Genomic DNA, 12,262 nt, shown 5'->3' on the forward strand with positions numbered 1-12,262 from the left:
CTTCACATTGAGTAGGCTGAGGAGGAAGAGGAAGAGTTGGTCTTTCTGTCTTGTGTGGAAGAGGAAGAAGAAAATTCTGTATAAGTGGATCCATGCATAAGTGGACCCATGCAGTTGAAACTCATGTTGTTCAAGGGCAAACTGTACTTCATTTGACCCTCAGAAAAGCCCTTTTCCCTTTTTTTGAGACTGGATCTTCTCTTGCCCAGGCTCGAGTGTAGTGATACGATCACAGCTCACTGCCGCCTGGATCTCCTGGGCTCAAGTGATCCTCTCATCTCAGCCTCCCAAGTAGCTGGGACTACAGGCCCGTATCTGGCTAATTAACCAGATCTGGCTAATTTTTTAAAGTTTTTGGTAGAGATAGGGTCTTGCCATGATGCCCAGACTGGTCTCAAACTTTTGGGCTCAAGCAATCTGCCTGCCTTCATTAATTTGTAATGTCAGCATTTATCCTGAATTACGTAGTTGGGCCCAGCGTAATCACAAAGTCCCTATAAGTGGGAGAGGGAGCACAACAATGTGTCAGAGTGATGTGATGTGAAAATCTTCTTTATCATTGCTTCTTTGAAGATGAAGCTAACAGCCAAGGTATCTCAAGAAAACAAATTCCCCACTAGAGGCTGCAACAAGGAACACAACCCTGCTAGCACCTTGACTTTAGCCCACCTGTATCAGTTTTCTCACCTACAAAACTATAAGTTAATACGTTTGTGTTGTTGCAATAAAAAAGTTTTGTTATAGCAACAATGTGAAGCTAACATGATTTGTCACATAGTAACAGAGTAAGTACCAACTGAATTCAGGGCTCTTTTCACTAAAACTTAAAAATTCACATCTCTAAAGGGAATAGAAGACTTGAAATTTTGGAAACTTACAGCCTTAGTTGGTGGAAATAAAGTACACCTTAATAAACAGAACTTAGTGTACAATGGGCTTTGAGAATATAGCTACGTGTGTTGTGTGGACCTCCTCTTCTTTTTTTTTTCTTTTCCTTGTCTTGGCACAACTGAGGATGGACTTTCCTCTTGATTATGCACCTTTAACTCCAGGGAGCCATTCATGGAAGACCAGGGCTATCCAAAAGAACTTTCCAATGATGGAAATGTTCTGTCTGTGCTGTCCAGTACAGTAGCCATTAGCCCCTTGTGGCTATTAAGCATTTGGAATGTGATTAGTGTGACTGAATTATTAGTATTATTTAATTTTAGTGGGTTTTGTTTTTGTTTTTGTTTTATTGTTGTTGTTGAGGCAGAGTCTCACTCTGTCACCCAGGCTGGAGTGCAGTGGTATAATCTCGGCTCACTGCATCCTGTGTCTCCTACATTCAAGCAATTCTCCTATCTCAGCTTCCTGAATAGCTGGAATTATAAGTGCCCACCACCACGCCCGGCTAATTTTTTGCATTTTTAGTAGAGATGGGGTTTCACCACATTGACCAGGCTGATCTCGAACTCCTGATCTTAAGTGATCTGACCACCTCGGCCTCCCAAAGTGCTGGGGTTACCGGTATAAGCCACTGCGCCTGGACTTAATTAATTTTAAATATATATTTGTTGGGCCAGGTGCGGTGGCTCACGCCTGTAATCCCAGCACTTTGGGAGTCCGAGGCAGGTGGATCACGAGGTCAAGAGATCGAGACCATCCTGGTCAACATGGTGAAACCCCGTCTCTACTAAAAATACAAAAAAATAGCTGGGTACGGTGGCGCGTGCCTGTAATCCCAGCTACTCGGGAGGCTGAGGCAGGAGAATTGCCTGAACCCAGGAGGCTGAGGTTGCGGTGAGCCGAGATTGCGCCATTGCACTCCAGCCTGGGTAACGAGCGAAACTCCATCTCAAAAAAAAAAAAAAATATATATATATATATATATATATGTTACTACATTTAAGAAAAAAATGTTTTGTAGAGACAGTGTCTCACTATCTTGCCCAGGCTGGTTCTCAAACTCCTGGGCTCAGGCAGTCCTCCTGCCTCAGCCTCACAAAATGCTGGATGAACAGATGTGAGCCACTGCTCCTGGCCTAACTTTAATTCATTTAAATAGCTAGATGGGGCTGGTGGCTGCTGTAATGAACAGCACCACCTAGTGTTGTGCCACACAGCAGTCCTGGTAAAAATGCTTCCTAAATTAAATAATTGAAACCTAACTCAAACTATATATTTTTTTAAAAAACTGTGAATATAGACAATTGTGAGTATAGACAACTCACCCCAAGAATAGGAGTGAACCTGAGCCCAAGAATAATTGAAGCTTGGGACCCAAATGTCATTAAGACTCTTGCTCTTGACTCAGCTCCCTGTGCATCTGCCTTATCTTTTTGGCACATGGACCTTCTCTTCCTCAATCCACATTGTAAAGAGATAGCCACAGCAAATGTTTCCTGAGTTACTTCTCAATTCAAGAGAGTAACTGGACTGAGCAAGAATCATTCTGATTCTAAAATCCACAAAGGAATTTAGAGTTACCTCTGGTCAAGGGATGATTCTTTCATTAATAAAAGAGTTTCCAGGCTGGACACGGTGGCTCACACCTGTAATCCCAGCACTTTGGGAGGCCAAGGCGGGTAGATCACAAGGTCAGGAGATCAAGACCATCCTAGCTAACACAGTGAAACCCCATCTCTACTAAAAATAAAAATTAGCCAGGTGTGGTGGCACACACCTGTAGTCCCAGCTACTCAGGAGACTGAGGGAGGAGAATCGCTTGAACCTGGGAGGGAGAGGTTGCAGTGAGCCAGGATTGCTCCACTGCACTCCAGCCTGGCAACAGAGCAAGACTCCATCTTAAAAAAAAAAAAAAAAGTTTCCACATAAAGGAAGATGCAGACAAAATCATATTTCAAGTATAGTCGGTTTAATAGATCAAAATCAGGTAAACCTTTCTTCAGATTTAATGTGTCTATGAGGTAGTCACACTTAAATTGCCTTGGAAAAAACAGGCTGTGTATAAACTAAGTTTCTGGCATAAGAAGTTGCGGGTTAAATTGTTTCCCCCAAAATAGATATGTTAAGATCTCAACCCTGAGGTTGGGCATAGTGGCTCATGCCCATAATCCCAGCACTTTGGGAGGCTGAGGCGGGCAATCACCTGAGGTCCAGAGATCAAGACCAGCCTGACAAACATGGAGAAACCCTGTCTCTACTAAAAAGACAAAATTAGCTGGGCCTGGTGGCACATGCCTATAATCCCAGCTACTGAGGAGGCTGAGGCAGGAGGAAGCTTGAACCCAGCGGAGGTTGTGGTGAATTGAGATAATACCATTGCACTCCAGCCTGGGCAACAAGAGTGAAACTCCATCTCCAAAAAAAAAAAAAAAAAAAAAAAAAAAGATCCCAACCCCCAGTACCTCAAAAAGTGAACTTAATTGAAAATAGAGTCATTGCAGATGTAATCAGTTAAGAGGAGTTCATGCTAGAGTAGAGTGGGCCCTTAATCCAGCATGACTAGTTTATTTAAAAGAGACACATAAGGAGAAGATGGTCATGTGATGACAGAGGCAGAGATTGGATGAATCTATGACCAAGGATTCCCAGCAAACAGCAGAAGCTAGAAAAGGCAAAGAAGGATTCTCTGTTCTTAAATATCACAAGATCTACAAGTTTGGAAATGGAAACTATTTCTTTTAAAGGATTACTGCTTACATGGTGGCCATCCTGCAGGCTGGGAAGTACAGCCTCTAGCAGAGTCCAGAGACAGGCACTTTGGAGGAGAAGGGATTGAGGTAGAGCTTTATGAACAGTTGGCTAAGCACTCATATTCAATAGGTTACAGGAGGAGCTATGAATATTCACAAAGGTAGTTGTTTTAGTTTGTTCTCACATTGCTATAAAGAGCTACCTGTTGGCTGGTTGTGGTGGCTCACACCTGTAATCCTAGCACTTTGCGGGGCTGACACAGGCAGATCACCTGAGGTTGGGAGTTCGAGACGAGCCTGAACAACATGGTGACACCCCATCTCTACGAAAAATACAAAATTAGCCGGGTGTCATGGCATATGCCTGTAGTCTCAGCTACTCAGGAGGCTGAGGCAAGAGAATCACTTGAACCTGGGAGGCAGAGGTTGCAGTGAGCCGAGATCACGCCATTGCACTCCAGCCTGGGCAACACAGCAAACCTCTGTCTCAAAAAAAAAAAAAAAAAAAAAAAGCTACCTGTGACTGGGTGATTTATAAAGAAAAGAAGTTTAATCTGCTCACAGTTCTGCAGGCTCTACATGATTCTGCTTCGAGAGAGGCCTCAAGAAACTTAACAATTACGGTGGAAGGCAAAGGGGAAACAAGCAGTTCTTTACATGGCCAGCAGGAGAGAGAGAGAGAGAGAGAGAGAGAGAAGGGAAAGGTGCTACAGGCTTTCAAACATCCAAATCTTGTGAGAACTCACTATCATGAAAACAGCAAGGGGGAAACCCACCCCCATGATACAATCACCTCCCACCAGGTCCCTTCCCCAACATTGGAGATTACAATTCAACATGAGATTTGGGTGGGGACACAGAGCCAAATGATATCAGTAGTCCTGATGCATGCATATTGACCAAACATGCATGTAACATACAACTTACATTCACTTTGGAGTGGAGACTTGACATTTAAATGTATTGCTGGGTGTGATGGCTCACACCTGTAATCCAAGCACTTTGGAGGCCAAGGCGGGTGGATCACCTGAGGTCGGGAGTTCAAGACCAGTCTGACCAACATGGTGAAACCCTGTTTAAAAAAAAAAAAAAAAGAACATTTAAATGTATTATAATTAGGCCCTAAATGTCAAAAGATCTTTTTAGGATATGAACGCACTGAGGTGCTCAGCATCTGTAAACAGGCCAGACCCAGTCCTTGCTAGGTGGTCTTTTTTTTTTTCTTCCAAAGAAATTTGGCCTTGCATTGCAGTGGTGCAATCAGCTTACTGCATCCTTGAACTCCTGGGGTCAAGGGATTCTTAACTCACTACAGGTGGGTGCTACCACACCCTGCCAATTTTTTTTCTTTTTCTTTTCCTTTTTTTCTTTCTTTTTTTTTTTTTTTTTTGACAGAGTCTTGCTCTGATGCCTAGGCTGGAGTGCAATGGGAGGATCTTAGCTCACTGCAATCTCCACCTCCCAGGTTCAAGCGATTCCCCTGCCTCAGCCTCCCGAATAGCTGGGACTACAGGCACGTACCACCACGCCTGGCTAATTTTTTGTATTTTAGTAGAGACAGGGTTTCACCATGTTGGCCAGGATAGTCTCGATCTCTTGACCTCGTGATCGGCCTGCCTCAGCCTCCCAAAGTGCTGGGATTACAGGCATGAACCACCATGCCCGGCCTTCTTCTTCTTTTTTTTTTCAACAGAGAGGCAGTCTTGACATCTTGCCCAGGCTAGCCTTGAACTTTTGGGCTCAAGTGATCCTCCTGCCTTGGCCTCCCAAAGTGCTGGGATTACAGGCATGAGCCACCGTGCTAGCCTGGTGATTTTATCAGGAGAAAGTTATTGAAATCAGTCTCTCATCCAATTAAAGCTGTAGTTATGGCTTGTGAAACAGGGGGTCAGTTAGTGTCTGGTGATGAGCTACAATTGTTTTAATATTCCTTATCTGGAGACCAGTGCTTGTTTAGCTGCTAGAGAAAAAAAAAAAACACCTTATGGAAGTTAGAACATAGCTTATTCTTTTAAGCGTAAGCGTGAGTGACTTAACCCTTGCCTAGCATGACCTTAACTCCTGTTTATAATTTGGTATCTTATTGCCACAAAAAGTCTATTCCATCAGTTTTAGGATCTCTATTTTAACATTTATCCTGGCCAGTTACTATATCTAAAGTGCAAAAGGGAGTGGGTATAACCAGGGATATCTGACGTCCCATCCCATCATGGCCAGGAACTCAGTTTTTAAGATTTTTCTGGGGTCCCCTTGGCCAAGAGGAGCTCTATTCAGTTGGCAGGGAGCTCAGGATTTTATTTTTAGTTTCTATCCCTTATGGGTTTCAGAGAGGGAATGGCCCTGCCAACATCTTCATTTCAGACTTCTACGCTCCAGAAAACTGTTAGAGAATAAATTGTTTCAAACCATCCAAGTTTGTATCCTTGGGAAAATATTACAGAAGTGTTAGGAAATCTGATGTTTATTTTGCTATGGAAGAGATAGTTAATAGATGGGGAGAGTACTGAGTGACTTTCAAGAATACCCTGAGAAATGGCTATCTTGATTATCTTTTCTCCTTCATGTTAAGAAGTTTAAGCTATGAAAAAGATGCTTATCAGGACTTTCTTAACCGCTTGCCAATTTGTCCTCCTAATTACTCCTCTAAATTGTTTCAGTTTGTGTCAGTATTTATCTCTCAACTGTATAGACAATAGCCTAAGAACTGAGTGCTCAGAAAAACTGAGCTGATTTTTCTGTGAAATCTAGGAAACCACTTAGACTTTGAAAATTTATTTTAGTTATATAGCACTTAAGCCTTGAGAGTATAATTAATATAATGTTTTCAAGACTAATATAATCTTTGTCAATAATCACAGTTAGATGGAGGTCATCTAAGGTAAGCCGAGTTATCTCTGACCCTAAATTCTTGTTTTTCCAACAAAATGAAGAAAAATTTCAAGATGAGCTCAAGGGCAGCATTATGAACAGTATGACTAATAGGAAACTATTGGCTGAGCCTTACAGAGTATTCCATAGCAAAGATCCATTAAATTTATCTGGGGTTTGGGAGAAACAGCTTGCTATGGAGTGAATTTGACAACTCAAGGGCATGTCCTCTCTTGGAAAATATTTCCTCAAGATTTGAAAAGAATTTGCTATCCAAATGGAAAGCCACAGGAGCAAATGAGTAGATAGAAATTCTCTTCAACTTGAAAGGCACGAGCTTTTAACTAAGGAAAATAATCTGGAGAAGTGGCACTATTTATCTCATAGTTATTTTATATCCCAGCTGGTATGGCCACATTCAACCTAGAGAGCGTGATAAGCTCCCCCTGGACCTTACCGTCTGATAAGAGATGGCGGGATACAATGAATCTCACCATGTGCTACACTGAAAGGCAGCAGAGTGTATCAGGAGAGGCTTGAGCTTCACCTTAGGCTGGAAGTCAGAATCTAGCACTGCCTCCTCCAACTTGCTGAGCACATTTCATATCCTTTTTATTGTTTTACTTTATTTTTTACATTTCATATCTAATGTGCCTTCTTTTTTTCAAAAAAGAAACAGATTTTATTATTATTTTTGAGACAGAGTCTTGCTCTGTTGCCCTGACTGGAGTGCAGTGGTGCGATCTTGGCTCATTGCAACCCTCACCTCCTGGGTTTAAGCAGTTCTCATGCCTCAGCCTCTGGAATAGCTGGGACTACAGGCATGCACCATGAAAACTGGCTAATTTTTTTGTTTTTTTTTTTGTTGTTGTTGTTGTTGTTTTTTTTTTTGAGACAGAGTTTCGCTCTTGTTACCCAGGCTGGAGTGCAATGGCGCCATCTCGGCTCACCGCAACCTCCACCTCCTGGGTTCAGGCAATTCTCCTGCCTCAGCCTCCTGAGTAGCTGGGATTACAGGCACGCACCACCATGCCCAGCTAATTTTTTGTATTTTTAGTAGAGACGGGGTTTCACCATGTTGACCAGGATGGTCTCGATTTCTTGACTTCGTGATCCACCCGCCTCGGCCTTCCAAAGTGCTGGGATTACAGGCGTGAGCCACCACGCTCGGCCAATTTTTGTGTTTTTAGTAGAAACAGGATTTCACCATGTTGGCCAGGATGGTCTCCAACTCCTGATCTCAAGTGATCCACCCACCTCCACCTCCCAAAGTGCTGGGATTACAGGTGTGAGCCGCCACACCCAGCCTTTTTTTTTTTTTTCCTTTTCTTTTTGAGAGACAGGGTCTTACTCTGTCATCCAGGCTGGAATGCAGTGGCTCTATCATAGCTCACTGCAACCTTGAAATCCTGGGCTCAAGCAATCTTCCCACCTCAGCCTCCAAGTGGCAGAGACTACAGGTGCATGCCACCATACCTGGATAATTAAACTTTTTTTTTTTGTAGAGATGGGATTTCACTATGTTGTCCATGCTGGTCTTGAACTCCTAGGCTCAAGCCATCTTCCTGCCTCAGCCTTCCAAAGTGTTGGGATTACAGGCATGAGCCACCATGGGCAGCTCCTAATGTGCTTTAAAGGTTTCATCTACCCTATGAATAAATGAATTATTCACATTTTAGTCAGTCCAGCAAATCAGATCAGGTATATGATTTCCAGATGCATACCCTTAACCACAGTATTCTCCTACGTCAATTTTTTTCATATGTAATATAGGGATAATCAGCATTCCATTCACCTACTCTTAAGAACTGGTAAGTAGCCAGGTGCAGTGACTCACACCTGTAATCTCAGCACTTTGAGAGGCCAAGGCTGGCATATCACAAGGTCAGGAAATGGAGACCATCCTGGCTAACACAGTGAAACCCCATCTCTACTAAAAATACAAAAAATTAGCCAAGTGTGGTGGCATGGTGTCTGTAGTCCCAGCTACTTGGGAAGCTGAGGCAGGAGAATCACTTGAACCCAGGAGGCATAGGTTGCAGTGAGCCGAGAGGTTGCACCACTGCACTCCAGCCTGGGTGACAGAGAGAGACTCTGTCTCAAAAAAAAAAAAGAAAAAGAAAAAAAATTGGTAAAGAAAAGTGACAATGCTTTGGGAAAAGTTTTTAAAGTCCTATATATATGTATGTTATTTTTACATTAAACCAATTTGATTTTGGCCAAAGCCCTTATTACATTTATTATTTATATCTGATGAGAGATGTATTTGTGATCACTAACCTCAATGACAGGCTTGCCAGCTAGACCTGAGAAAAGATGTTGGTTCCATGTCTCTTTAACCTGAAACTATAACCTCTGTGATAGCAGAAATCTGATTTTGCTCGTTGTAGAACCTCTAAAACAGTGCCTAGCACATAATAGATATTGATACATATTTGTGAGATAAATTATAATGAATCTCCATCATCTATCACAGTTTCTATCCTTTTTGTTTGAGACTGGATTTGCTGTGTCGCTCAGGCTGGAGTGTGATAGCACAATATCCACTTACTGCAGCCTAGACTTCCGGGGCTCAAGTGATCTTTCCCCCTCAGCCTCCCAAGTACTGGGACCACAGGTGTGCACCTCCATGCCTGGCTAATTTTTGTTTTTTGTAGAGACAGGATTTTGCCATGTTGGCCAGGGTGGTCTCAAACTCCTGGGCTCAAGCAATCCTCCTGCCTCCACCTCCCAAAGTGCTGGGATTACAGGTGTGAGCCACTGTGTGCGGCATTTTTTTTTTTTTTTTTGAGACAGGGTCTCGCTCTGTTGCCCAGGTTGGAGTGCAGTGGCATAATCTCAGCTCACTGCAACCTCCACCTCCCAAGTTGAAGTGATTCTCCTGCCTCAGCCTCCCTAGTACCTGGAATTATGGGTGCCCACCAGCACGCCTGGATAATTTTTTTTGTATTTTTAGTAGAAATGGGGTTTCACTATGTTGGCCAGGCTGGTCTCAAACTCCTGACCTCAGGTGGTCTGCCCACCTCAGCCTCCCAAAGTGCTGGGATTACAGGTATGTTTTGTCCAGCCTCTTTGTAAACATTTTAAGATTCTTATACAGTTTGACTGAGGTTGGGTGGCTGCTATGGAACCTGAGGGTGATCCAGAGACCTCAGACTATACCAGGCCCTGAGTCTACAACTGAATTCTGAAGGAATGTCTAAAACAGTGTTTTGGGAGCCATCACCATTTACAAGTGTTTACTCAGAAAGAATACTTTCTTTAACCCTGCTTTAGAATGTAATGCTTATAACATATTAAATAACAATATGATGCATCCATTCATTCATTTAAGTACATTTACTGCCTTTGACTATTTTCTGTCCATGGCAACCAAGTAAAAGTCCTAAGTGCACCAAAAAAAGAATGAGCCATAGTAGGCAGACAGATGTAGTTTGTCAATTTGTCCTAGCTGCTAGTAGTTCATTAAACACTCTACATCAGCAGTGGGATAGCTAATCGTTAGTTGCCAGAGGATGTGTACTTGATGCTGGTCAAATGTAGCAAACATTCAAATAATCTGTGTTTTGCTATTTCCAGGACTACCAACTTCTTGGTGAAGGGTCTGGGTATCTAGCCCCTTCTTGTGCTGCTTGGAAGTCTCAACTTGACCCTTCATTAACTACAGATCACTTCATTGCCCTTGTTAAGTGTTTAATCACTAGGGATAGTTAACTCTCTTTCTATCAAAAAATCAATCGAATCATTGGCTTGTATTCTTCATATATGTTAAATATAATTATAATTGGGTTCAGGACTATAACTTCTGAGAAATGTTTATTTACATAGCAAATGAACAGATATTGTGCCTGTTACATGTCAACAGAACTTTAAGCTAGAAGTATTATGTTCATGTCCTTTTTGTTTTTTTAATTCTTGACCACCAGTAAATCCTTGGACATTCTCACCTACCACCTGGTAGTGTCATTTGCTAAAGGGAGTAATTGCCACCTCCCTCAGAGGGTTGCAGTGAAAATTAAAAGAGATAGTAAATGTGAAAGTGCTTTATAATCTGTCAAGTGCCAAACACACATACGGGATTATTATAGTAGGAAATGGTGTCTTCCAAAGAGTAATCATTCAGACAATGTTATAAATGTGATCAATTATTGGTTTCCATATTCAACCCATGACAAGTTTTTGTAGCCATGATGAGGCAGAAGAAACTAATAATTTAGAATTTTCAGTTGATGTGGTTTTGTTTGTTTGTTTATTTGTTTGTTTTGAGACAGGGTTTCGCTCTGTCACCCAGGCTCAGTGACAAGCCATTTCGGCTTGCTGTAACTTCCGCCTCCCCGGTTGAAGTGATTCTCCTGCCCCAGCCTCCCTAGTAGCTGGGACTACAGGCATACATTACCATTTGGGTAATTTTTGTATTTTTAGTAGAGAAGGGGTATCACCATGTTGCTCAGGCTGGTCTTCAACTCTTGACCTGAAGTGATTCACCTGCCTCAGCCTCCCAGAGTGCTGGGATTATAGATGTGAGCCGCTGTGCCCGGACATTATGTGGAAATATTAATTTCACATCCCATAGAGGAATATACAGTGTTTTTGGAGTTTATATTTTAAAGTCATTGTAAAAGTGAATGTCTAGAAATTCAACCTAGAAATTCAACCATTGTCTGGAGATTTTCTTACGATTCTGAGCTTCTTCCAGTGCATTAATGGAAGGCTGAGGCTACCCCTTTGCTCTTTACTTTTTTTTTTTTTTAGCATCTGGTGAATTTATTCAGCATAACCACAGGCATTATCTTTATGCTTTCACACACAGACATAAACACAGACACAGCACAATATCCATATTTAGCCCAAGTGCATTCCTTTTGAAGTTCACTTATATGTCTTCATATGCCACAGCCCATCATTTAAATAATGAATTTTTTTTTCTTTGAGACAGAGTCCGGCTCTGTCGCCCAGGCTGGAGTGCAGTGGTGCAATCTTGGCTCACTGCAACTTCTGCCTCCTGGGTTTAAGCGATTCTCCTGCCTCAGCCTCCCAAGTCACTTGGATTACCGGTGGCGGCCACCACACCCAGCTAGTTTTTGTATTTTTGGTAGAGACGGAGTTTCACCGTGTTGACCAGGCTGGTCTTGAACTCCTGACCTCGTGATCAAAGTGCTGGGATTACAGGCGATATTTTCAATGCCAACTCCTTTGTTGACTTTCTCAGTATCTTCTGCAGACATCTTCATGACTCCAAGACATAGAGCATGCTGTTTTCCTTCTGCCATGGTAGCAACAATGGCATCTACTGCAGCAGGGTAAAGCTTAGCTCCAGGAGAAGTTAAGCCATTGAGTACAAATCTGATGGCTACTTTATCAACCTGCCGGTGTGGCAGGATAAAAGGATATTTGTGAAGTAACCTTACGGTTGGATAAAAAGGCCCTTCTCTTTGTCTAAAAAATAGTAATTCTCAAAAAAATAGTAATTCTCCATTTACTGTAAGAATTTCTATATATTCATGACATCGGACTATTTTGACAGGCTCTTTCTTAGGCATGATCTGATTAAGCCAAGGTTCAATACCTGGAAATTGCTCTATCAATTGATTCTTAATACCCTTAATAACTGAGGTTTTCAACTGGATGCAGTTGGACACATTTTCTTTTTAATCAAATTCTTTTCTTTTTAATCAAATTTCTTGAATATGATCCAAGGTGAAGGAGGCGACGATAGAGAAGGGCCCGGAATGGGAAAGAAATTGAATTTGCAAGGG

General features: G+C 42.2%; 1 pseudogene; it reads right to left on the minus strand.

The window, feature by feature from the left end:
• Positions 1 to 11,375: 11,375 nt before the first annotated feature.
• LOC135277736 (malignant T-cell-amplified sequence 1-like) lies at positions 11,376 to 12,172 on the minus strand (annotated as a pseudogene).
• Positions 12,173 to 12,262: the final 90 nt, after the last annotated feature.

This window comes from Aotus nancymaae, unplaced genomic scaffold, assembly GCF_030222135.1.
Source record: "Aotus nancymaae isolate 86718 unplaced genomic scaffold, 86718_ANA_hifiasm-v0.15.2.pri h1tg000033l, whole genome shotgun sequence".
In the NCBI taxonomy this organism is placed as follows: Eukaryota; Metazoa; Chordata; class Mammalia; order Primates; family Aotidae; genus Aotus; species Aotus nancymaae.